General features: G+C 41.1%; 1 protein-coding gene across 9 annotated transcripts in view; it reads left to right on the top strand.

The window, feature by feature from the left end:
* Nucleotides 1-27,743, top strand: part of LOC122697542 — a 650,597-nt gene that overhangs the window by 360,310 nt on the left and 262,544 nt on the right. The gene's annotated exons all lie outside the window — the stretch shown is intronic.

Genomic DNA, 27,743 nt, shown 5'->3' with positions numbered 1-27,743 from the left:
ATGTATGTAAATACTCCCCTTTCACACAAGAGGCAAATGGGTATGGGATTTTAATTTTCTTTACTGAGGTATCTCCAGGCTACTTAGTATTTTGGGGAAAACTACTTTTTCTTTTTAATTGGAATTAATAGTCTTAATGCGACAGCCTAGTGTAAATTCCATTTTTAAGTCAAGCATCTTACTATTTCAGGACAGGTGTCCAAGTTTTAGGATCTGGAAGACAGAATTCTGACACATTTGTTACCTTTCCTTTCACCACAGTTGGTGTTAGTTATCAAAGGAAATCTTGCATTATTCTTATAAGGCCTTCAAATAACCAGACACCTAAGCACTAACTCACTGTCACTACATATCTCTGGAGGGAGTCTCCCTCTAACTCTCCTCAGATCGCCGGAAAGTGTCATATTTGAGGAAAATAAAAACTGTAGGGTTCGGGTGAGGGAAACCCTGCGAGCCTCATGGTACCTAAAAAATCTGCACAGGGTTGAACTTGCTTAGGTATATTATGATTACATTTGTCCATCTCTACACTATATTGTAATTTAGTTAAAAGCAGGGACAGTTAACTCTTTAAGGTTTATTACCTCGGTCCCGGTATTTGTTATGTTGGAGCCTTTCAATAAATGCTAGTTGAATGAAGAAAATCGTGAATAAAGTTTAATGTCTCATCAGGATTTCTTACTTTTGTAATCTTCACTGAAGTCAAGTATTCTTTTGGTTTGGTAAGTGGCAGGAACTCATAGCCATGTACTCCCTTTTATATTGACTGACATTGTTAAGGAACTTCTGTATTAGTAGTAAAATGAATTTTGAGATTTTAATGCACATAAACACTTGAGTTTACATTTTAGCTTTACTGCTTATATGCTGTGCCTCACTGGGAAAAATGTATATCTTCCCCAAGCTGTCATTTCTTTGTCTATAAAATGCACTAATAACATCTGCTCCGTATGATTATTATTTCAGAGTTACATTTTTTGCTTTATTTAAGAAGCTCTTGAAATCTCCCATAATCTTAAACTGCTTAACTTATATAGTAAGAATAAAATTTTGAAATGTTCCAAATCCTCTGTAAATCTTGTTGCCCTGCAGCTGCCACACTCGTGGAATCAATAGCCGTTATTGCTTTAGGCATAGGGCAGATAGAGTCTGGATTCTAGAACAAGTATGTCATTGTGCAATGGACAGAGAAGTTCTTGTACAAGCCAGGTCTTGTTAAAATTGCTAGCACTTCCATTTTACGTATGGAGAAGAAAGCCTGAGGACTTAAGACTAGATCTCATAAAAGTGGGACCCAATCGCATAGGAAGGGAAGCCCCACCCAGTGGTGCAAGGTGATGCTTGATGGGGGATGCGGCTATGGACAGAGAGCCAAAAAAAAAAGAAGGTAGAGTGAGGCTGTGTTGACCTTCCCTCCTGGAACCCTGGGACAATGCCTCTTAGAAATATCTAAACCATCTTGGCATGGGCAAGTGTCCTCTTGAGAAAAGGTCACCTCTCCTCTCTTTGAATTGACTCAGATATTCCAGTGGGGCTGAGATGATGAACCCAGCTTATAAGGAGGAGTCGGTGTGCCTTACAGGGATCCCAATGTCACATGGGAATCTGTGGCAGCTACACTGGGGTGTCCCTTGGCACCTGGGGTCGGGACAGCAGACACAGCCAAGTCTCTGAGATGAGAAGTGAGAGCCAAGTCTGGTCAACCAGGGAAGATGGCCAGAGGCAGTGTTTGTCCCATGTCTCTGCTGAGAACCACCCCAGACACTTCAGGAACAGATGTAGTGGATGTAGAGACCAAGACCCAGAGACCAGACCAGATTAGCTCCTCCTCTCTCAGGATGGGGCAGCCCCCGGCCAAGGCAGATGCTCTGCCCCACCACCATAAATCACACAAGCTCCAGAGTGTTGGGAGAGAAAAAGATGATGACCAAAAGTGGGCCCCAAATTAACTGTTTTCTGAAGAACCTGAGTTATGCCCAGTGAACAGGTTTTCACATTTTGTTTTGATTCACTTTTTCCCAAGTGAGAGTTGAAGGCCTTTGAACAAGATGAGGTCAGTTACATGACAGGATAAACTTTTTTTTTTTTTAAGAATTAGTTTTTGTTCATCAGGGTTATAATGAGAAAATTTCCAATGAGCCACACTATTCTGTCTTCCTCTTTGTTTTTAACGTACACATGTGTAGTGTTCTCATTGATGATTTATGTGTTCATAACATTTTATGGTTTTCAGATACACCCTTGCATTGGTTTACCAAAATACTATGAGATAATTGTCAGTATTACTATGTTTAAGGTTCAGGTATGGACACTGAAGATTTGTCTAAGAGCAGAGAGCTGATGGCAGAGAGAGAAGAGAATGGCTTATGGATCAGGTTCATTGCATGCTCAGAACTACCACAAAGCTGCTCTGCTGGGCTTCTTTTTGTTTCTCTCTGAAGCTCTGGCTAGGTGATACATTATTATGAGTACATCTAGGCAAAATAAAACAGCCTATGGAAAACTCGGGCTGATCATTTCACATCTAGGAAAAATGCAGAGAACAACACGAGTGAGTCAGTATGTTACAAATTCAAGGTCAGTATTGAATGTCATGTCAGTGTCTAGAGTGAATGAGTTCCAAAGGGTTTATGTTATTATTGAGTTAGAAATGACCTACTTTTATCTGATGTATAGTGGTTTTAGCCATGTAGTAGACAGAAAGAGACAGAATATAAAGGATAGAGAGCAAACATATTTTGTAAGACAATGGCAAACCTCTTATGAGCCTCAATACACAGTAATAGAGACCATCTCATCTCTTTGGCTATTCATTCATCTTTAGCATTAGTGAATTTATGGCTTATATTCTTGATCTTGACCTAGAGCCCTGAAATGCTGCCTGTGCTTCAGCAGACACTTTTCAGAAGAGTGATTGTGTGTTATGAGTTGCATACCTATAAACCCAGATCTTAGATCGATGGGTACGATTAGGATTGGGAGAGAAGCTGTCGGTTGACATTGGCGATTTCTCCTGTTCATTTTTGTGTACTATATGTCCCCTTTCACTGTAAGCTTTTTGTTCTCAATATTCAATCTGGGTGAATTTGTTGGGCTATTGGTCATAGAAATAGATCTATAGGGTTTTCTTCAATGATATTTTTCATTGCTAATGTATTTGCTAGCCAGCCAAGTTGATGGATAATGCAATTTGTGTACATACCAAAGTGGGTTTCTCCTCCTTGCTGAGGAATTTCTATTTTCCATCTGAGTTTGGTGGGCCACACAGTACCTCCACTGTTCGTACAACTTGCTCCCACTATTTAAGCAGTTTCTTTTAGGATGTTAAGAGTGTGTGTTGTCCCTTTTACATAATTTTTATTTTCCAGGTCAGACTAAATTTGCCATTAGGGTGTTATAGATTCACATCTTAAAATCTGTTGGAATTTCTTGTTGTGTTCATAGTTTTAGAGTCTTCAGATCAAGCCGAATTTTTTCTAGCCCATCTTTACTTACACCACTGATGAGAGAGGGTGAGATGAGCAAATTCATGTTTTTGTGTGCCTACAGTGACAACCTCTTTGCCACGTACTTATATAAATCATTATCTGATACAGATGACAATAAATTAAAAAATGCTCAAGTTGAATAAATTAAATTTCTTTATCACTTTAGAAGAATGGCAGTGTGACGTGTGTACAGTTTAAAATGACGCTGAAATATTTTTCTTCTGAACTTTTTATTTTGTATTGGGGTATAGCCAGTTAGCAATGTTGTGAGTTTCAGGCAAACAACAAAGAGACTCAGCCATACATAGACATATCTCCATTCTCCCCCAAACTCCCTCCCATCCAGGCTGCCACATAACATTTAGCAGAGTTCTGTGTTCTGTACAGTAGGTCTTTGTTGGTTATCCATTTTAAAAACAGCAGTGTGAACATGTCCATCCCAAACTCCCTAAACTATCCCTTCCCCCCGACCTTGTTGGATTATTTTTGACTAGATTGGGTGAATATCTCTACTGATAAGCCCATCTGATTGATCAAAATGTTCCATTTTATGTATTTAACTCAGTATTCTTGATGTCCACAGCTCATTTTTTTCCTACTGATAATGGCTCCATTGTGCAATGTATAAATATAATGAAAAATATACCTATCTGTAATTTTTTTAAAATGGAAAGAAACCTGTAATACACATGGATTGTGTTATGTGGTCAGCTCAGGACTGAAGCTGTGGAAGCTTGAGTTGTAGATGAGGCCACTGCACAAGAGAGGCTGGGAATTTGTGAAAGAGGATGAGGTGGGACACACAGATGATGTGCTTTAGAGTGAGCCTGCTCCTGCTGTTACTCTCAGATGAGAATTCTCATCTTCTTTTGATCTATTATGTATCTTACATGCCATTATTGTTTCTCTTTGGCTCTCCCATTAATGCTTCGCTCTTTCAGTGTTATCTTTTTTCTCCTCTTTTTGGTATAAAAATGATGTTCACTGCAAAGTGCAAATAGCTTTGAGCTATTTAAGGAGGGTAGGAAAGAAAATTTCCCAGCCCTCACATATTTCCACATCTGGTCCTAGAACATAGCATGTCTTGATATGAATCCTCTAATTCATGTCTGTTTGGAAGTATTGCACACACACTTGAGCTAATTTTGGCAAAAGCCATGTCCTCTGATGAGGAAGTGACTGTCGTCCTCTTGTGTCATTTCCCAGCCCTGGAGTCCTGTTTACACCAGGCCCCTTTGTTAAGGATTCAACATAAAGGTCTTTGATACTGTGGAGCCCATCCCTGACTCATTATTAGCCGTCACTTTGTGTTTGGCTGGCAGTTTTTCCATGAGTGGTAAGGTCAGCCTTACACAGTATTACACAACCTTCCCCCATTCCTTGTGCGTCAGTGAGAATCAAATGACTCTCAATAGTGGAAAACAAAATCTTGGAGTAGGGTGGAGAGATGATCAGTCTCTAAATAAAGCAATCCAATGTTCAGACTGGAAGGCTTCTCTTCTCTCATGTTCATTATGCATTTTATTGGTTCCCTGTGAAGAGCTTTCTCTTGCTAAAAGTACTCTTAACATGTGTCTTTGCTGTGGATGATCATCATCCTTAATACAGTTAGGGAACATCTGAACGGCTTTCAGAGTCAGCACAGTGTAGTAAAGAGGGCACTGAGTCAGCAGGTGCTCATTGGGAGGACCTTACCTTCTCAATCTATGACTTCATCTGTGTGATGGAAATAATCATATCTGCCTCTCAGGGATGATGCAGAAGGTGTGTGAAATAACTTGGCAAGTTAAAAATAGTTATTTCAATGAAACGGGCTGCTATTTAGACCCAGAAGAGTTTACTGTCATTATTTGAGAGAAGGCCACCATTCTGGGACCTCTTAGAAATTGCAGCATAATGTTTTAGAAGGGGTGATTTGATAAATACTGGCTTAAAGTAGTGGGATTTTCAATAGCCCAGTTGCAACATTTTTTGTGTTACTTGGCCTCTATAAGGCTACCATACTCTATTGAAAAATCTTCCTATAACCATGAAATTGAAAATGGAACTGGGTTTGAATTAGCTGCTACTCCTTCAGTGAATGGTGAGCAACGTATTTTGAGTAATTTACTCCTTACAACTGTTTCACCTCTGACACCCAGCCTCTTTCTCAGTCGTTTCTTTGTTCCTTGGAAAGAAGCAGTGGGGAATTTCCACTAACTCTTCTCTGCTCAGTTTTTGATGCACATATCCAATTTTAAGAAGCTGGTATCTAATTCAGAGAAAGTGTAATATATGTTTGAAACCTAGCGGTGGGTACACCAATTCAGGAACCTATAAATAAAAGTTAAACTTTGGAGCCAAAATGATTGCTAGGGGGTCATCATCTTCATCATGGAAGTCTTGCCTTTATCACCTCATTTGGCAAAGATGCAGCTGTTCACTTGGGAAATGCCTTTCCAGGTCTTCATCCATAATTCTGAATGGATGCCAAGCCAGATTATTGTTTGAAAACTCCTTCACATCTTTGCTTTATGGTCTCTGCCCTTAACCTCATGAATTCAGTATGTGAACATTGAGCAGCCAGAAACTATAAATGAAAAGAGTGCCTTTTAAAAAATTGCCGTCATTAAGGTATAATGCCATATGGGCTCAAGGGGTGGCAAAGATGGTGAGCGGCTTGTTGTTCATTAGGACTGAAATATTTATATGAGCAGTAATAATAACAGCGTATTTGAGCGTCTGTGTGGTATGGAGTTGAGCACTAGTGCAATTAGATCATACTGACAGCCCCTGTTGTAATTATGTAAATGGTACCAAGTTCATCTCTCCCTTTATCTTTCATTTCCACGTGCACGTGTAAGGGAAGGACTGGAAACTGAGTCACTGCTGGCCTGGGTGCTGGGTTATTTATTTACCTGACAGAATAGCCGGGAGCTTATGTTGCTCTGGGTTCTTTTTTCATCCAAATCAAGCATGTCCGGGGGGTTGCACAGAAGGGACACACAAATACGTGTTTATTTGAAGCAATGCTTAGCGATAAAGCATCCGCATTGAAACCCCTGCCAGCCCAGGAGGTCCGTTTTGAGCTTTTCCGTCTCAGGACTGTGTATGTGTATGCCACTTGACCAATTCCCATGCCTCTTTTGTTACCTTTCGAACAGATCATTTTAGAAGGGTCTCTGTAGGGATGTTCTCGCTGCCTCGCTGCCTATCCATCTTTCCATCTCAATGCAGAAGTATTTGATTAGTGTGTTTAAAGTAATAAAGATGTCCACACTCATGTCACCTTGATTGATGCTAATTATCAGTCTTTAATGGCTCCTCTGCTTTGGCCACCATCCTTGCAGATTGTGATTTTTATGGTTAAAACAGTCCCCTGCCGTCCAGCGGCTTCATCATAAATTCGGGTCTCTCTCTCTTTAATGATTCTGCATGCAGTAGTATAATCCCAGCAACATACATTATCTTTGTCAAAAGCAAGCAGTGACTTTCATAGGGGGTGATTAATGCATTTATAAGGAGCTCGAGGAATCCTTGTTGGGATCACAGCAGAAGTTATCATGATTATGCTAGCTGGGCATTAGAATTAGCAGCAATGTTACATAGGCTGCCTGAAAATAATTGAAGATTTCCATGCAGTCCCCGTTTAGCACATTAATGTTGTAAATGAGACTGTAACTGCCGTGGTAAAAAAGACTGGTTTTGCAACCTGAAGATGCCATCAGTGTGTGGTTGTCACACCAATGAAATGGAAAGCAAGTTAAACGATCGGACGGCTTTCCTGCTTTAGAACAACAGTCTTGTTAAACAGATTTGGGGTCACTCAGTTTGAAATATCCGTTGATTAAAATGTCTTTTCTGCCAGGGTTTTCCAGGCTGAGTTTTCTCAGTGGTAATATATGTTTAGTCTTTAATCTCCTTACTCTCAAGCCTGGAGATAGGGTTTTAAATAAGAGAAGATGTGCCCAGGCCTCTATACCTTTGCAGAATCTTCAAGATATGGATAATTTGCTTATGTAAATGTAAGCCCGTATATTCTACACAATCGTACTTCCCTGAAATGCCATCCCTTATTGAAGAAAAGCTGAACATAAATTAAAAGGCTTTACTATTTTATAAGAGCTGTTACCTTCATGTCAGTTATAACACAGCTCCTTGCTTATAGTAGACATTTTAAAAGTGTTTTAATGCTACTGACAATTTTTTAAAAAGATTTTTGAATTAGTATTACTATGTACCTGTTTCTTCTGTGTTTTTAATATTACTGTTTTCTGTGCTCATAAATTAAGCTAGATGGAACTTCAATCTATTACAATCTCAAATATGAGAAGTATTTATACCTCTTTGCTTTCTACTAGTTTTATGTTCAGTTCTAATGATAGCATCCTATACAATAAGCTCTACTAGCTCTGACCTCTTAAAATTAGTCAAAACTGCTCCTTAACTTCTAGCAGGGAGAAAATACTTAAAAGTTTTTTGAGCCATATTTGTTTTTAGGTAACAGTGAAGGTGAAAGTGTTAGTCACTCAGTCGTGTCCAACTCTGCAGCCCTATGGACTGAAGCCTGCCAGGCTCCTCTGTCCACGGGATTCTCCAGGCAAGAATACTGGAGTAGGTTGCCATTCCCTTCTCCAGGGGATTTTCCCGACTCAGGGATCGAACCGGGGTCTTCTGCAGTGCAGGCAGATACTTTATAGTCTGAGCCACCATAAAGAACCCTGTTTTTAGATAGGGAAATGCCAAGTTCTATTATAGAAAGACTATTATTCCCCAAGTCGTACCAACTTAGAGAAACCACAAATCTCAAGGGCCAGTCTTGGGAGAGTAGTTCAGTTACAATAGCATGTCTTTAACATTTCTAGATGTGGCTTTAGTTTGAGTTTTGGATGCTAATAAACTCTACCCAATATGTTTCTTTAGCTGGGCATTTGAGGATATATGCCAAGCTGCATAGTGTTTACTGTATTATGTCCCTCAGTTTGCAAGCACTGAAATGGGGACTCTTTAACATCTGCTTTGGGTTTCTGCAGTGATGACTGCAAAGTCTTTACATCTTGCTGTCATATAGTTTAATAGGTTGAAATGTTAATTTTCATATATCCTGGTGTGCTCTGTTGGATTATGATTGTCATAAGTGAGCCAATGTACATCTCTTTACCAGAGCGATTATACACAGACTATAACCTCTCCCACAGAAAGCCCTTTTCTTTTGGAGTTTTGTGCAGACATTTCAAATGTGAGTGGGCCAGAAAGAGGTGTTGAGATGGATGAGGAAGGCCAGCATTAATTGAACTTGGATCGATTGGGAGAAAAGCCTTGTATGGGAACTTGAGGGCATACCATAGGTGATCTGTATGGTGATTAATTCCCTGTGAAGACAATATATACCCACAATGTTTGTCCACTTCATTTCCACAATTGTAGCATTCCGCTTATAATGGATGGTGAATCTCACTAGAATAAACAGAGAGAGACTCTTTTGTGGGTGCTACGAATCAGTGAACACCGCAGAGATTTAGGCCTTAGAATTACATCGTGTGTGATTCTGCAAAGAGCGATACAAACTGCTTGATCAGAGGAGGTGTTACTTGTGTTTCTTAGTCTCTCACGATATGATTATTTCCTTTTGTCATTTTGATAAATTAATGCCGGCTCACATATTCAATAGGGATTTTTTTTTAAGTTATTTTTCTAAAGCCCCAGGGCTCCAGTTTAAAAATGCAGGTTAATTCTCAGAGGCTTTCGAAAGCATTTCTGCATCATGCTGCTAATTAAGATAAGGTTATCATTTTAAGTTATACCAGGAATGCAATTAGACCTTCTAGTGAGAACTGCAGCAATCCATTTTACACAAATTATTCAGACCTGGTAAGGTAGAATGCAGTTTTAATAGGACAAGTGAACATCCTGTGATTTATTAGATATCATGTGAATTCAAATGACACCTGAACACAGCGTCTGTAACCATCATGCGCCCACGTCACCGGGAATCCAAGTCAACAGCCTTTCCCCAGAAGAGACTTAATAATATGCCCTCCGTTCCCTGTTGTTGACTGGCTGTGATTTGGGATTCGAGAGGGATTTTTGTTTTCAGATTTGAATGGTCTTAGACACGAGAAAGCCATCTGTAGCATACAAAGCACAGATTACCTGGTCCTCTTGTTTATCTAGACAGATGCATGCCACGGAGAAGTCTCCAGGCCTCCGCTTGCCTGCTTTGTTGTTTTGTGTGGTCTGCAGAGCTGGGTGACCAACTGACAGTGTGATTGACTAAATGTTTCTGTGTTGTCCCTCTCTGCTGAAGAGGATTGGGTGTTGGATAAGAAAGTGACGTCTTATCTGCCAGCTGTCAGTAATTACTTATTCATGAAGTGGTTACCTGTTTTCTGTGGATGTGTGAGGATGGCAGAGTTGAATAGCCCCCCGGGAAGGTTGTCTGTCTTTTCCTCCTAAGATCCCTGCTGAACATTCAGAACTCTGTAATAGGGCATATATCCTTAAGGACACCTTAAAAAGAGATGGGTAAAGAATCCATCTGCAATGCAGGAGACCTGGGTTCTATCCCTGGGTTGGGAAGATCCCCTGGAGAAGCGAAAGTCTACCCACTCCAGGATTCTGGCCTGGAGAATTCCATGGACTGTGTAGTCCATGGGGTCGCAAAGAGTCCGACATGACTGAGTGACATGACTGTCACTTTCACTTTAAAAAGAGGTGAAAAGTCTTTTCCTTGCTTAGCTTTTAGTCTCATTTGATGTGTCAGCTGTTCTGCCTTTTGTGCCTAAATTCCTCAGATTGAGCTCTTTCTTTTTTTCTTTTTTGGCTTTTTTTATTATTTTTTTCCCAATTATTTTTATTAGTTGGAGGCTAATTACTTTACAATACTGTAGTGGTTTTTGCCATACATTGACATGAATCAGCCATGGATTTCATCCAGTGTGTATTTATTGAGTTTCTGTTGTGTGCTCTGCATTGTGCTAAGTATTTGGCATGTGGTGAAAAAAGATAATGCTCTCGTATCTGTAACATGAGCCCACCGTTCCCACTTCCTGTCATGAACCATATAGCACCATCTCACCTTTCCTTATAATTTACAGAGAAGATTAATACCATCTCTTAGAATCTCCTCCATCTTCTTTCTCCTACATATCCACTATTATCTACAGCTGAAAGGTTTTCTTTCTCTTCACTTTCATTGAAAATGTCTGTTCTCATCCATAAAATTGACCTGGTTAATTCTAGTTACTGAATCCGTTTTCTTCCTCTCTCCTTTATCTCAGTCTTTCTCTCTTCTCTGCTCCTTCCTTGCAACCAAGATGCAGGCTGACATTTTGCCCTTAACCTATGGGTAAACAATAAATAAAAATCTTTCTTGCCTCTGTTACTCTTTCAGGCTTTCTAGTTGCCCAGTTTTCTTGAAAGTGTATCTGTATAGATGCTGAATCTTCTTCCTCATTTGATTTATGTTAGTTTTGGCCACCCTCCATGTGTCTTCTTTTATAAAACAAGGGAGCCTAGTTATATGAGTGCTAGAACGCTAGCAGCTAGACTCTTCTTTTTTTTTCCTGGGAGAATTTTTAAACACTCAAACTATTGTTTTTTAGAGAATGTTAAGAGTATAGACTTCTTGAGATGTCTGATCATGTCTGTGAAACTTCTGCATATCCTAGGTTATTGAGTATCATATGTCATAGTTCAAAGTATGCTTTATGATCGTTCATCAGTCCTCTCCATTGCAAGGGTAAATTGGCAAATTTAAGACATTATGGACATGAACTGTGAGCACACGCTTTTTAATATTGCTTCATCACAAGACTGCTCCAGAGGATCTTCTCTGATAGCTCAGTTGGTAAAGAATCTGCCTGCAAAGCAGGAGACCCCAGTTTGATTCCTGGGTTGGGAAGATCTGCTGTAGACTGAGCGACTTTCACTTCACCTCATCACAAGACAAATTGACAAGAGACCCCCTGCTAATATTCTGAAAACCAGGCATGTTCCTTGCATAGAGACTACCACTTCCTCTCTTCTACTCAGACTCTTGTCCATGGTGTTGGGTACCTCCTGGGTTTCTGCTCACAGTACTGTTTTCTGGTTTCATCCACATTTTTACGTAAGATTCATCAACCTGTAACTGAAGCTTGTCTGGGATGAAAATAGGGTGTTGGTCAGATTGACAAGAGCATCTGGTTGCATTGATAGTTACACATCTCTTTGTAAATGAATAGATTGGCATTCTGTTTGGCTAAAGCCAAAGGATTTGGCTTTCCATGTTACTTAGTAGAAGGGAATTCATGGTCTTTTTTGATAAAATAATGAAATGGCATGTATGTTCTCTGTATTTGTGGGAGTGAAGAATGTGAGTCTGGATTTTAAAATATGACTTAACTAGATGAAGTTAAGATGCCTGATGTTGTTCAGTTGCTAAGCTGTGTTCAACTCTTTGTGACCCCATGGACTGCAACCTGATAAGCTCCCTCTGTCCTTTACTGTCTCCAGGAGTTTGCTCAGATTCATGTCCATTGAGTTGATCATGCTGTCTAACCATCTTACTCAGTAGAAAGATTATATTGGTAACTAGATGGAGAATTGCATTGAAACAAATAGCCAGAATCACATTGAGTTTCAGGGGGCTTTTTGTGTCAGCACATGTCTTGAACACATATTCAAGAGCTATGTGTTGAACGTTTTTATCAGGATGGAACCTGGGTGAAAAGGTGGGGCAGAGGGTAGAACATTCTCAGTCAGAAGGAAAGCATGTATGAAGTATCTGAAGCAAGAAGAAGATGGCATGGTAAAGCAGGCAGAGATCGCCGAGAGGCAAGGAAACCAGTGTGAGGATGGCGTGAGAGCAAACTGGGGAAGCAGGCAGTACCTGGATCTGTTACGGGTTTCATGTGTTGGTTTTCCCTCATAGCTCAGTTGGTAAAGAATCTGCCTGCAAGGCAGGAAACCCGGGTTTGATTCCTGGGTCGGGAAGATCTCCAGGAGAGGGAAATGGCTACCTACTCTAGTATTCTTGCCTGGAGAACCCCATGGACAGAGGAGCCTGGCAGACTAGAGTCCATGGGGTCGCTAGAGTCCATGAGGTCACAGGAGTTGGACATAGTGACCGTACCACCACCATGGCATATGTTATGTAGAGTATCATTTCATTCCCTGGCTCTGCATGAATATACATGAATATATTTGGTTCACATCTGTCCCCTGCTCACTGCTGAACAAATTTAAATTTGCACTATTGATGGACTCTTTTCTCTCATGTGTACTGCACTTCCCCCTCTCAACTGCATCTTTTCCATTGGCTTTTAATGGCAGTTAAGTCCCTTGGACTGCAAGGAGATCCAACCAGTCCATCCTAAAGGAGATCAGTCCTGGGTGTTCATTGGAAGGACTGATGCTGAAGCTGAAACTCCAGTACTTTGGCCACCTCATGCGAAGAGTTGACTCATTGGAAAAGACCCTGCTGCTGGGAGGGATTGGGGGGGGGGAGGAGAAGGGGACGACAGAGGATGAGATGGGTGGATGGCATCACCGACTCGATGGACATGGGTTTGAGTAAACTCCGGGAGTTGGTGATGGACAGGGAGGCCTGGTGTGCTGCGATTCATGGGGTCACAAATAGTCGGACATGAATGAGCGACTGAACTGAACTGAAGTCCCAGTGGTCTGAAGGGAGGAAGGGGGACATAATCGGCCCAGGACATGTTGTTTATCATGAAAAAAGAGAGTGCTATTAAATAATCTATTCCCAAATATAAGGAACATATGTACACATATATATATATATTTTTTTTTTCTATTTGTATATGCAGAGAAGAAAATTCCCTGGGAGAATATAAGCCAAAATAACATTATAGTAATATCATATGTATGCTATGATACATATGTATAAAGAATCTTCCTGCCAGTGCAGGAGATGAAGGAAATGTGGGTTTAATCCCTGGGTTGAGAAGATCCCTTGGAGGAGGAAATGGCAACCCACTCCAGTATTCTTGCTTGGAGAATCCCATGGACAGAGGAGCCTGGTGGGTCACATTCCATAGGGTAGCAGAGTCAGACATAACTGAAGTGACTTAGCATGCATGCTGATATATATGTATATGTTGGCTTATGTGTGTATGTATATATATACATACACAGATGGTCAATTTATAGACTGAAATATTCATGGCAAAAAAACACAAAAAAACAAAGAGCTTTATTAAAGCTCTCTCATCTTATGCATACACAACCCTTCCTTGACTCCATATTCCCCCTACAAGTATTGTTTTCTTTCCTCCCCTCTTTTATCCATGTTTGTTGAAAGCATCTCTGTCTTCATTTCCTTACCTTTAAATTCCCCTTCTCTAGTCTAGCTTCCATCTTCCTCACTCCATCAAAGCAGCTCTCCCTAAGTTCACAGTGACTTTCTGTTATCAGTCCCGTGATCCTTATTAGTAAACATCTTAATAGCATTTTAAAAATTCATCTTTCTTTGAACACTAGCTCCTCTTGACTCCCAAGTTGTTTCGGTTTCTTTTCCTTTGTATTTTTAGCAATAGTTCCCCTCTGTACTATAAAAAGAGGTCTAATTAGTTTCTAAATATTGATATCCTTGAAATCCCTCTTCTGTGTTACTCCCTACTGTCTCCAAAATGAGTCTCATCTCTGGGGACTTCCCTGGAGGTCCAGTGGTTAAGACTCCGTGATGCCAATGTGGGAGGCTCGGGTTCAATCCCTGGTTGGGGAACTAAGATCCCTCATGCTGTGCAGTGCAGCCAGAAGATTAAAAAATAAAATAGTCTCATTTCCTTCCTTGACTTGTTATGAGAGGTAGCTTAGCATGACAGGTAAGACCACAAGTTCCAAGGGCAGAGTGCCTGGGTTTATATCCCAGCCGTGTGGGCTAGGCAAGTGTCTTTTAATTTCTAACAGTTTAGTTATATGTTGGATTTCCCTGGTGGCTCAGATGTTAAAGGAGTCTGCATGCAATGCAGGAGACCCAGATTCAATCCCTGGGTCGGGCAGATTCCCTGAAGAAAGAGAATGGCTACCCATTCTAGTACTCTTGCCTGGAGAATTCCATGGATAGAGGAGCCTGGCAGGCTACAGTCCATGGGGTCACAAAGAGTCAGATATGACTGAGTGGTGAACACTTTCACTTTCATTTTATGTTAAATAAGCATAATTATACCTGCCTCATCTAGTTGTAAAGACAAAATGAGTTCATATATGTAAAATGCTTAAAACAGTGTCTGGAAAATGGCGGGAACCACTTGAATTAGCTGTAGTATAATTTGTGAATGAAACATGAATTTATATTATCTCCATATATATGGTATTCAGTTGCCTATAAACATCTTCTCTCTCAGCTCTAAGGGCACATGAGAGTCAATGTATCCAATCTCTTCATGTCAGATACTTCCATGAAGTATCTGAAGGAAAGAGAAGGAAGAAGAAAAGGAAAGAACACATCAAACATAAAGGAGAGGTTCCCCTGGAACAGATGTAACTACCTGAAATAGACTGTTTCCAAATGAGGTGCAGTGGCTAGGAACCCGAGCACAGACAGACATCCTGGGTTTTTCACATTTATCTTAAACAAGCCACATTGCGCTATATAACCCAGGGGCATTTTAGCAATAAGATTTTAAAAAGCAAACAAACAAACAAACAAAAAAACTTCAGAAGAATCCACCATCATTAGTAAATGTGGTGCTTTGATTCAACAGTCTGCTCACAAAAATAAATCATAGTGTTAACTGGAAAACATAAGGCATGTTTGAAAGTGATGAAACAATAATGCACCTATGTCATAAAAAATAAGCAAAGTTGAAATAAAGATGATTTAAGTCCCAGAAAAAAAAAGGTCAGTGTATCCAAGATCAAAGGCATCGTATTTTGGTGCTTTGTTCCTGGAAGAAAATGTCTGGTCACTCCTGGTGTTTTCCCGCCTCATTGAGTGGTTCTGCCATCCTGTTGTTTTACACAAGCCAGACAAGTAGATGGCATCCTCTGTGATCTCTTTTTTCTCATTTCCAGTTTATCACCCTGTCAACTCAACCTACTAAATTTCTAGTGAAAGCTTGTATTTTGCAGTGTTTACACTACCACCAACCCCTTCTGGAGATACCATCCTGTCTCATCTTAAGTACTATAAAAAAGATCTGGTTTCACTCTGTCTTCTCATCACCTCCAGTAAATTTTCCACCCTCTTGCCAGAGTTCTCATTTCAAAAGGCCAGTCTGATGATTTTCCCTTGGTTTCATACTCTTTCACGGCTTCCCATTGATCTGAGGATAACGATCGATCAAAGTCTTCCATGTGGTCACATCAGCAGTAAAAGGCACATTGGTGGTATGTACCCTTTATATAATGTGATGAGAATGGCAGAGGCACGTGTTGGTTCTCCTCCTCCAGTCCTACAACCCTTGTCAGACCATAAAGAGAACATCAGACCAACCAAAGTTGAAGGACATTCTCATTTTGCATGCTTCCTGAGCAGTACTTCCCAACCTATCAAGACCATCAAAAACAACGAAAGTCTGAGAAGCTCGTATCTAAGAAGCACCTAAGGACACAGGACAAATAAATGCAACAGGACATCCTTGATGGGATCTTGGAACAGAAAAAGGACATTAGCTAAAAACTAAGGAACTCTGAATAAAATATGGGGTTTTGTTAATACTGTATCAATTACTCATTGTGACCAGTGTAAGGTTTAGTAATGAGGAATACCAGGAACTCTCGGTACCATATCTTTTACGTTTCCCTGTATCCAAACTTATTCTAAAAGTTAAAAAAAATAATTTTTTTATGTGTGGTATTGTTTCAACTTAATCTCAGTTCTATTCAGTGCCATTTGCTTATTAGTTTTACTTGTATTTGATTAAGTATTACCTCAAGTTGATTTGAGTCACTCTCATTTTTTTTTAATGTGATTGTCATACGATTGATTTTTCCACAACAGAGAAGCCATTACATCCTTGTTTAATCTTTGGAAAATAAATCCCATCCTTTGTGACTGAATTTCTTAAGATGCTTTAAGAAACCAGGAAGATTCTAAGACGTTATAAGAGGAGACCTAGTTTAGAAGTAACAGGACAAAACCATTAAATTAGCTAAATTCATTGGCATAAAATCAGAAGCAGTATTTGTGAGAGCATGATTCCAGACAGTGTGTCTGTAAGATATAGTTTACAAACTGAGTTTGATTAATTTTTGTTTTTCTGAGGATATGATTCTTTTCTGTAATTATCGTTCTGTTTTCCCTGACAGGCTATCTAGTACTGCCTGCCTGAAGCTCCCTGTGAATTGAGTTATTCTCAATAATACTCTGTATTATGAAGGCATGATTTGAGTGGCTGTCCACTGTGATCTGGTTATTTGGACCTTTACATAAAACAGGTGGTTCTTCCATCTCATCAGCATGTCTTCTTATCCAAAATTCGCCATCTTGTTGTCTGTGGCTCATCATAGGTGTGGCTCTATCCTTTGGGTGGCCCCAGTTTATACAGCTGCTTCTTAACATCTTGGTCATTTCTTTTAGCTGCTCCTAGCTCCCTTGTCATTTCAGACTTTATCAGGGCTCAGGTTATTTGGTTCTGTGTTTACTTATACTGTGGTTAATTCCCCCAAAGTCTTTGTAGAAGCTAATTCTGTTTGGCTCTGAGAGGATCCAGGCAACTCTGATTCCAGTCAGATGGCATTCACACTCAGCGAACACGGGACTGAAGCCCATAGCCAAAGAGCAAGCCGCCTCTGATCTGCGGTCTTACTGTCTGAGCTGTGTTGCTTAAGTGCCATCTTAATGACTCGTATGTGTGGGGTTTGATCCTGTTCACCTCGACCTCTCTGTTAACCTTTTTTGATCTAGTTAATGCTTTGAACTTGACCTATTGTAATATGACTCTAATCTCAAGAGCAAAAGCTACAGAGTCAGAGCAAGGTGTGAATTCTGCCTCAAATGTTTATTAGCTCTTTGATCTTGAGAAAGTTACTTCATCTCTGTGAGTCTCCATTTCTTCATTTGTAAAGTGAAAAGAATAGTGGATTTGCAGATTGTTGTAAAAATTAGGCTGAGTGGTTCTGAAGCTCCTGTAGAAAACTTGATGCTGAATACATACTGGCTGTCATCAGTATGCTTATTCGACTGGGTTTATTACCTCATCTTCTCATCCAGCCCCGTCTAGCTGGCTCTCTGTGACTTCCAGCCAGGTTTCAGCCCCCCATGTCAATTCATACATTCACATGTTTTTCTAGTCACTGTCTCTGTCGTTATGAACAGAGCTGTCAACTCTGGTGCCCTGCTTCAGTGTTTCTTAAAACTGTGGTATGCCGTTTGATTATTTCTCGCTAGGTAAACATGTCATTAGACATGTTGTGTTTTCTTCTTTGAATGTTGCTATCATTTTCATGATAATGAGAAGAGCTGGGCAGTCCCAAGAGCAGGATCAGCCTTCAGTAGATATTTTGGTGTCTGGGGTCTGGTGGGAGAGGGGAGAAAGAAGCAAAGAGATGCAAGGCAGAGTGATGGAGTCTGGTGCCAGAACTTGGGAGCCCACCTGCCTGAATTTGCAGCCTGGCTCTTCCACCTACTTGCTGTGTGGCCTTGGTCAAAGTACGTAACATTCAGTTACTGCAGTTTCTTCATCTGTAAAATGGAGATACAGATAATGCCTAACTCATAGTTCTCCTTGTGAGAATTAAATGCGAAATGCTCAGAACACTGCCTAGCATATATTAAGAAATAATTAAGTGTTCATATTATTAGAGTTATTCTTTTCCCGATATTTTACAACAGTTACTACATCAGATAATCTTACTGATAGATATGGCTAGTTACAACCTCAGTCACTTTGAAGTGGTAAGATTGCCTTTGTCTTTTTTAGTATACCCGCACAAATAACTTTCTCCTTTCAAAGTACTCATATTAACAGATGCTATATTTATGTCTATATTAGCACTTTAAGATAATTACCTAAATTTTTTCTTTAGATTCTTTACAAAAATATTCTTTGGAATATCCTCAGTAATAAGAAATATTTGTCTTTCAAATCTCGAGGATCAAAAAGTTAGAGCCAACGTATTAAATTTAAGTGAGTGATCTGTGTTAATGGTCTCTTCTACATATTTGTATGATTTTATGTACTTGTGTAATTGCATCAATTAGCTAACTTTGTGATAACATTAATAGGTATACAGTTAATACCCATCTGCACACAAAATATGTGTGTGTATACTTAAAAGAGACTGTCAAGAACCAGTGTTTAAGGTAAGCTCGGTTATTTTCATGAAGAAAAAGTTCATCACTGAGGCACAGTTCACTTAGAGTCACACAGAATCTCATGTTCCAGAAATTTTTAAGAAAGCCCAGGGACTTCCCTGGTGGTCCAGTGGTTAAGACTTCACCTTCTGGTGTAGAGAGTGTGGGTTCGATCCCTGGTCAGGGAGCTAAGGTCACACATGCCTCAAGGCCAAAAAACGTAAAACAGAAGCATTATTATAACAAATTCAAGAAAGACTTTAAAAAGTGGTCCACCTTAAAAAAAAAAAAATCTAAAACAGAAGAAAGCCCATGTTTCTGACCTTACCTATTGAATCTATAAACTGTGCCTTTTTAAACTGCATTCCTAGCACCCTTACCTCCTTCCATATCCCCTAGGCACCGTAACACAACAGTACTGATCTTGGGGAACCTGTTGCAAAGGGTGCAGGTGAGCCCTGCTGCCAATGAGACGCACAATCTAACTCTATTTCAGAAGTATGCCTGCGTCGACTGCTTGAGAAAGTTGCATTGTCTTAACAGCCAATGAGCTATCTGTATGCACTTGGCATCCTAAACATGGCCATTTCAATTTTAAAGTTCCCTCGAAAAGTCTGCCTCATGACTTGAATGGAGACGTGGTCATTTGTGCTAATTGCATTTTAGAATCTCTTATTATATGGGTGACAGGAAGCTAATGTTTACAACTTTTGTTCACATCAAGTACCATTAGGCACTTAATTATGTAACAATTGGCTACCTAGCTTTACTTTGCAGATACCAGAAGGCATCAGTCTCTCTTCCCAGCGCTCCGTGTGTCTAGAATACACATGCAGCACATTGGCTCAGCTTCTCGTCGGGCTCTCTGGGTGCGCTGTATGACCCTTGCTACTCAGACCCAGGCTGAGCTAGAGAACTTTCTGCCTGACGCCCAGACAGGGGTCTGAGACTGAGACAGTATCATTGCACCAGGGGCTCTGCCATGAGGCTTCTGAGAATGAGAGAAAGTAGGAGACAGTATGACTTGTGGGGGCTTCCCAGGTGATGCTAATGGTGAGGAACTCATCTGCCAGTGCAGGAGATGTAAGAGATGCAGGTTTGATCCCTGGGTCGAGAAGATCCCCTGGAGGAGGGCATGGCAACCCACTCCAGTATTCTTTCCTGGAGGATCCCATGGACAGAGGAACCTGGCGGGCTAGAGTCCACAGGGTCACACAGAGTCGGATACGACTGAAGCGACTTAGCATGGATGCATGCATGAGTGACTTGTGGATGTCCAAGATCATAGATGGTTGGATGGTTTATATCTTGAGAACAGAAGACCTTAAAAAAAAAAAAAAAAAGCTTCTGACACATAAGCAGGGGAGTATTAGAGCCCAGACACTGAGAGTCCTCCTTTTTTGTAGAAGATGATGCTGAACTCAGAACAGTGAAAGACGAGCAGAGAGAAAGGCTGGCCCCAAACCGGGCTCTGATTTCGAGACAATCACACCTATCTTGCCAATTTTTATTTTTAGTTTCTTTAAGAGAAAAATTGCGTAGTCTAATAAGATACTTAGTGAGAAGATGAACTATTGTGGTCTGTCAGGTTAACGTCACGTAGGTTGGAATGTGTCTTAGAATCTTGTTGTGGAGTGAATTTTACTGTAACACAAGATCTCACCATGAGCGGGTATTCTGTTAATGACCATATGCCATCATTCCTTCCCTTCTGACTGAGAATGTGAATAGTGTTCCCATCATGTGCACTGCTGATTGCCATCAGGCCACTCTGTTGTCATGGTTCTAGTTAAAAAATGTGAAAGAAACTAGATCTTTTCAACCTAAAGGTTCTCTCTGTGTAGTTAATTAAAGACATTTTCAGAAGACATTTGGATTACGGGAAAGCAATGATAGCACATCATGACATTTATTTCATTCCTTACCCCCGAGAATCTCAGTAATTGGTTCACCTATTCAAAACGGTTATTTCATCTGAGGGTAAAGATTCCAGGACCCCCAGTCAGACTCACCTAATTTATCTAATTGGCAGCATCTTTTACAAACAACCCTGGACATAGGAACTTTCTGATTTGTGAATGTGCCATTCACTTGTTTTGAGACAGTTGAATGTAAAGCTTAGCTAATGTCAAGGAAAGTCTTTAGGAAACCTTGTTGTTTTGTTGTTGTTTAGTCGCTGAGTTGTGTCTGACTCTTAGGAAACTATAGCCAAGAGTTAATATTTTATTTATACCATTGTGTTAAAGAACACATTTTAGAAATGAAAATTCCATATAAACTGTTGAAATGCTGGGCAGCTCAGGGTGCATATTGTTGAAGTTTTCACTTTGCAGCTGAAGAAATAAGACCTGAATGGCTTACCTGTGACAGCAAATAAAAAGATAGTGGCAGAATGGCCACCAGAACTGGAGCTTTTGACTTCATGTCCAGTGGTCTTCCTCCTGGGCTAGGCTATTCTACATCATCAGAGATATTTCATTTTATGCAGTTCTATTGTGATACAGGGAAAAAAACAGGTGTACTCATTGCCTTGTGGGGATTTTATCTTCCCATGGAAGAGACAGTATGTGTATTCACAAACGCATTTATGTTTCCTACTAGTCCTTTCCTTTTGTTACCATAGAATCTGCTCAAAAACAAAACAAAAATGGTCATATAGCATATGCATAGCATAGCATAAAGCTGTTGTCCAATGATTCACTTGGAACGTGTATGAACATGGGTGCAGGTAAGCCCAGTGAGTCACCAATGTGATGTGCCCACCTGGAGACCAAAGGCAGATGCTGCTGCGCTGATCGTGATCTGGCTTCTTGGAGGGAAGGAGGGGATAGTACTCTTCACTCTGTGTGGCCACACTGTGGGACGTGGTGTTCATGTGACACATCTTTCAAAGGGCCACCCGTAAACTGGCATGAATTCAGAGACTGGAAAATGGGATGTTGAATGGAGTAGACGTCACAGAGTAAAGACTAAAGAAGTTGCACATATTAGATGTAGAGAAGAACCATCTGAGTGGTGATAATTGTTGTTGTTATTTAGTCTCTAAGTCATGTCCAACTCTTCTGTGACCCCATGGACTGTAGCGCATCAAGCTTCTCTGTCCTTGGGATTTCCCAGGCAAGAATACTGGAGTGGGTAGCCATTTCCTCCTCCAGAAATCTTCCAGATTCAGGGATGGAACCCATGTCTCCTGCATTAGCAGGTGGATTCTTTAGAGCTGAGCCAACAGGAAAGCCCATGGGTAATGACAGATTCCCTCTAATATTTGAGAGACATCCATGTGAAAAGCACCCCAAACTTGAGCTCCTATGCTTCTGAATTGAGGGCTGGTAAATAAAAGCTCCAGCAAGGCGCCAGACCTTTTGGCTCAGGGCTTCAAAAGATGGAATGGGTTTCTGCCTCCCGGGGCACTACATTTTCAGTCGCTGGAGGTGTTGCATGGAGGAGATATTTTAAAGGGCACCGTTCACAATTCAGATTTGCAGTTGGACGAGATGACCTTTAAGGTGCTTTGCAGCACCTGGGGTTTTATGATTCTATTTCTATTATGCTTCGACGCTGGGTATGTGTCACATTGTTTGAACCAAACACTGGACAGGACCACAGTTTGGAATGTTGATGGCTCTCACATCTATTTTGTGTTTCAATTTCTGGAAGCCGTCTCTTTGTCTTTGAGGCAGTTTGGTCCCTGACCTTCTGTAACATTTGGATCTCAGCCACACTGTCTTTGTTTACTGTAAAGAGCATGGAAAAACTGACTTCCTGACAGTGCTCTGCGAAGTCTAAGGTCAAACCACTCACAGGTGAACAAACACAGTCTTTCCACCTTAAAATTGCCATTTGGCCCCTGTAAAATGTATCAGGGTCATAATACTAGGTAAGAGAAGAGAGGGGAAACCAGGGCGCTGCCGGCAGCCAACTATTAGTCATTTTGTCATTCTGCTTTGTGAAGAGCTAATCTTAATTCAGTATCCATCCATTTTGGGGAAGTTAGAAAACATGGCATGCAATTTTAAATCCTCTGGAAACCTAGTGAATGAGCCTAGAGAGATCCTTCTTTTCTCTACACTCTCATCATTAGTATTTCCCAGGAGATAACGCAGAGACAAAGCATAGCCTTCTTATTCACTTAAGAAACTTAAAAAAGAGTCACACTCATTGAGGTTCGTCTCATCCAAGCTCACTCTTTTATGGTAATACCTCAACGTGGCCTAATGTGTTGAGCTACTTTCAGGAAGCCATATTCATTAAAAAAAAACAAACAAACAAAAAAAACTAACCTCTGCTATTCGTTGTTGTTGTTCATTCGCTAAGTTGTGTCTGACTCTTTGCAACTACATGGCCTGTAGCATGCCAAACTTCCCTGGCCTTCACTCTCCTGGAGTTTGCCCAAATTCATGCCCATTGAGTCAGTGATGCCATCTAACCATCTCATCCTCTGCCGCCGTCTTCTGCTGTTGCCTTCAGTCTTTCCTAGCATCAAGGTCTTTTCCAGTGAGTTGGCTCTTAGCATCAAGTGGCCAAAGTATTGGAGCTTCAGAAACAATCCTTCTAATGAACATTCAGGGTTGATTTCCTTTAGGATTGACTGGTTTGATCCCCTTGCTATTCAAGGGTCTCTCAAGAATCTTCTCCAGCACCACAGTTTGAAAGTATCGATTATCTGGAGCTCGGCCTTCTTTATGGACCAACTCTCACATACTGGAAAAGTCATAGCTTTGACTTATATGGAACCTTTGTTGGCAAAGTGATGTCTCTGCTTTTTAATATGCTGCCTAGATTTGTCATAGCTTTTCTTCCAAGGAGCAAGTGTCTTTTAATTTTATGGCTGCAGTCACCATCTGCAGTGATTTTGGAGCCCAAGAAAATAAAATCTGTCACTGCTTCCACTTTTCCCCCTTCTATTTGTTGTTGTCAAAAGCAGTAGGTTCCCTTTGTCAAACGGACGGAAGTGTCTTCTGGATGATGGTCTCATAAGCTCTTTGCAGACCTAGATGGTGCCTCATTCATTTTCTTCTCCCATCATGCTTCATACACTGTCTTACCCAAGAAGGTCCACATAACATGTTGGTGTGAGTGTCACGGAACGAAACAGTGTTCCGTGACCTTGTTCACATATTACCCATTTACTCAGAATCATTTATTTTCCAGACCCAAGTTTCCTTCTTAATATTTAAGGATTAATTAATCACTGGAATGAATCTAAAGCAGTATCACAATATTCCCAACATAAATTTGCATTTTTTTCTTTTTTCCTTCAACAATGTAGAAATAAATTTGGCTTTCACTGTGGTTTTTCTCTTGGTCTCTAGTATAAGTAGGCTCTTGAAATGCCCTAGTTATCTAACATTGCTCTTGAACTCCACTTAGAGATGATATACTAGCCTTTTACTAAAATATATCTGGGTATTAAAAGCCCAATTCTTTACTGCTGATGAGAAAGATTATTAACACTTTTTTTTCCCAGCTATAATATGAGGCAATAATACCCCCTTTTACTTCCAGAGCCAGAAGCAGTATGTCATATTAACCTTCATTAGCTACTTAAGAAATGTTAATTTAGGTACATTTGTTAATTTAGGATTCTGGTTAGCTAAGATTATATGAGAAGGGTGATAAACTTGTGTGGTTTCCCCACTTTGCTGTGTATCAAAAAATAAAAGAATGGTAAAAGGATGTCCAGATACTGATTTTATTGCCTTGGTAATAAGTGCAATGTTCAAATTAGGAGCTAGACCTGGCTAAAATGGGTCTGCAGGTGATGAGTAAAGACTGACATGGCTGGAGCAGGGAGGAATCAGCAGCGTCTGACCAAAACCAGCCTGAAGAGGAGCCCCTAAGGTGCGTGATGGGTGAAAGCAGGTATCATCGAAAACCTGGGCCAGTAGTGGAGGGAGAAGATGGATGCTATTTCTATGTATCTGATTTCATGATGGACCTTGTCCCTTGGATATCCTATGAGATGTTAAATTTTCTATAGTTTTTTCTTCTGTGTAGCATCGCCTTTATTTTTCCCATTTCTACGTCCATTTACTTAACTAATGCATTCAGTGTTTTTAAAAAATGTATCAAGTATTGTGCTCAGAAAAACAAGGATGGAGGAGATCAGTTTCTGAGCTCAGGGAACTGCTTGATTAATTTATCCAGGTTTAAAAAAACATGCAGTCAACTTTGCTACCATTTTCCCCTTTCCCCAAGAACATCTCAGTAATGTTATTTCTTTTTTCATAAAGCCTCTAGAGCCCCTCTTGGTTTTTCTTCTGCCACTACTGCGTTCAGGCAGTGGACCCTTGTAGTCAGGCTGTGGCAGGAGCCTCTTGGTCAGTCTCCTTATATCTGGTCTTTCCTCCACCCTCTGTTAATTTTAGCTGTGTGTGCTAAGTCGCTTCAGTCATGTCTGACTCTTTGCAACCCTTTGGACTGTAGCCCACCAAGCTCCTCTGTCCAAGGGATTCTCTAGGCAAGAATACTGGAGTGGGTTGCCATGCCCTTCTCCAGGGGATCTTCCCGACCCAGGGATTGAACTCCGTCCCCTACATTGCAGGCAGATTTTTTTTTTTTTTTATCACTGAGCCACCAGAAAAGTCTTCCTATAATTTGGAACAATAATGGAAAAGTCACGTGCTTTTTAGGATAAGAGTAAAATGCCTTAGCCTTGTAATATGGCTCTCCCTGCTCTTGTCTGACTTCTGCAAACCTTGTCCTCTGCTTGAATCGAACTGATCCCCCCTCATGCACCTCAGGCAGGATTGTGTGTCCCCTCACCTTTTGGGTTTCCAGCTCCGAGGATGTAGAGCATAGGTTAAAAAGTGGTGCTCAGGGGCCAGACGTATTGATCCGTTAGCACTTACTTGCTGTGCAGTCTTGGGCAGCTTATTTAACCTCTCATGGGTACTTCTGTATCATTGGAAAGAGGCTATTGAAGCACTAAGTCCCTCACAGGATTAACTGTGTTCAGGGATGTGAAATGCTTAGAGGAGACCCTGGCATAAATGAAGGGCTCGTGTTTCGCTCCTCTTGTTACTCTTATTGTTATGGCCCAAACCTTGCCCCCTACCCTGGCCAGATGTTTCATAGCTCACTGCAGATCTCAGGGTTCTTTGGGGACCTTGTCAGACATTTAGGTAGAATTCGTCTTTCCCTTCTCAGACCTTCTTTGGCACTGTTTACCCAACATTCATTTGGTAGGCAGATTTAGACCTGTTTTTTATTGTTACAAGAAATAAACCTTGAAGAGATAGCAATTCAAGATAGTACATGGTGAGTGCCAATAAAGCACAGGTTGCATGGATTACACATGGTCTGAGGGCAGGGACCCGGAGAAGGCAACGGCACCCCACTCCAGTACTCTTGCCTGGAAAATCCCATGGACGGAGGAGCCTGGTGGGCTACAGTCCATGAGGTCGCGAAGAGTCGGACACGACTGAGCGACTTCACTTTCACACATTGGAGAAAGAAATGGCAACTCACTCCAGTGTTCTTGCCTGGAAAAATCCCATGGATGGAGGAGCCTGGTCGGCTGCAGTCTATGGGGTCACGAAGAGTCAGACACGACTGAGCGACTTCACTTTCACACGTTGGAGAAGGAAATGGCAACCCACTCCAGTGTTCTTGCCTGAAGAATCCCAGAGATAGCGGAGCCTGGTGGGCTGCCGTCTATGGGGTCACACAGAGTCAGACACGACTGAAGCGACTTAGCAGCAGCAGGGGGCAGGGACAGTGCCTCCTATGTCTTTGGTTTCCTTGCCATGCTCTAGGCCTAGTTACTTACAAAAATGAGCCAAAATTACTATTTTTTCCTGATCCAATGGATGATGTGTTCAGAGGGTCAGGAATATACCTGTTTACTGACATAGATGACGCACAGTCAGATATAGGGTGTTCTTACTGGTAACATGTACACCTGAAGAAATAAAGGAGCCATCCTCAATTTTGGACAGGTTTGCCCAGACCACATGGAGAAGGGGGTCTGGACATCCAGAACGTGGTGGTTTATTAAGGTTTCTTTAGTGGCAGGTTGCCCAATGGACTAGAACAAAGAAGGAGGCGACAGAGAAGACTGTGGACTGTGCAGGTGTGCGTGCATGAGCGTAGACTCTGGAATGGAGGACTGGAGCGGACATCTTAAATTCAAACATAATTTGCAAAGAAAGAATCCATAGAACTCCAGAGTTCATACAGGTTGATGGCTGGAAAGGAGTGAAAAACCGCAGGGTTTCTTCCTTAGATATCTTTGGAGTATCCAGATTGGGAGATGGTTGACCTCGAAGGTAAAAAGACACATGTGGTTACCGGACCATGAGCTCTAGGATGGCAGAGACCTTGCCTGTCTTCTCCCCAGTGTCTAGGACAATCCTTGACACAAACACACCTGGAAGCTTATGTATGCACTTGAATGAATGAAGGGCCGCTCACCTTGATACCTACAGTTGAGTAAGACAAGTTGTAGACAATTCCTGCCACCTGCTTACTGATGCTCTCATTCTAGTTAGCTGGCATGCTCAAATTTTCTAAAGAGGAATACCTTTCACACCGTGGGGAGGATGCTGCATATAGGCAGCATATTTAATTCTGGGATGACTGATGGATTCGACAAGGCCCTGAGGCCATCTCTCTCCTACCTACCTTAATATAACCAGTACAACGTACCTGGGCAGCCGCAGCTCCTCTGCAGAGAGATGCCCCAGAAAGCAGTTGTTTGCTCTCACTCTGCCGAGGAGTAGCAATATCCACGTGGCTTAAGGGCTCTAGCTGCAGCCATGAGCATCATCAGAAAAATATCACCACCATCCGCCAGCCTGAGATGCCACAGGGAAAGTATGAGGCTTGTCAGTTCAGCGAAGCAGAAACATTTTGCTTATTTTTAATGCTTACTTGCAGGAGAACTTCATTATGTGTTTGTACGCCTTTAAATGAGAAAGTGCATTTTTGGAAAATAATGAAAACCGACTCTTCTCCCTATAAAGGGGCAAGCTTTTCCCACTTGGGTGAATATTGCCTGCGCCACGCGCGCAGGAAGAAAAGGAGCGGTC

Source organism: Cervus elaphus, chromosome 7 (assembly GCF_910594005.1).
Source record: "Cervus elaphus chromosome 7, mCerEla1.1, whole genome shotgun sequence".
Classification (NCBI taxonomy): domain Eukaryota; kingdom Metazoa; phylum Chordata; class Mammalia; order Artiodactyla; family Cervidae; genus Cervus; species Cervus elaphus.
The sequence above is the reverse complement of the archived record's forward strand: the minus strand, read 5'-3'. Positions and strand labels throughout refer to the sequence as shown.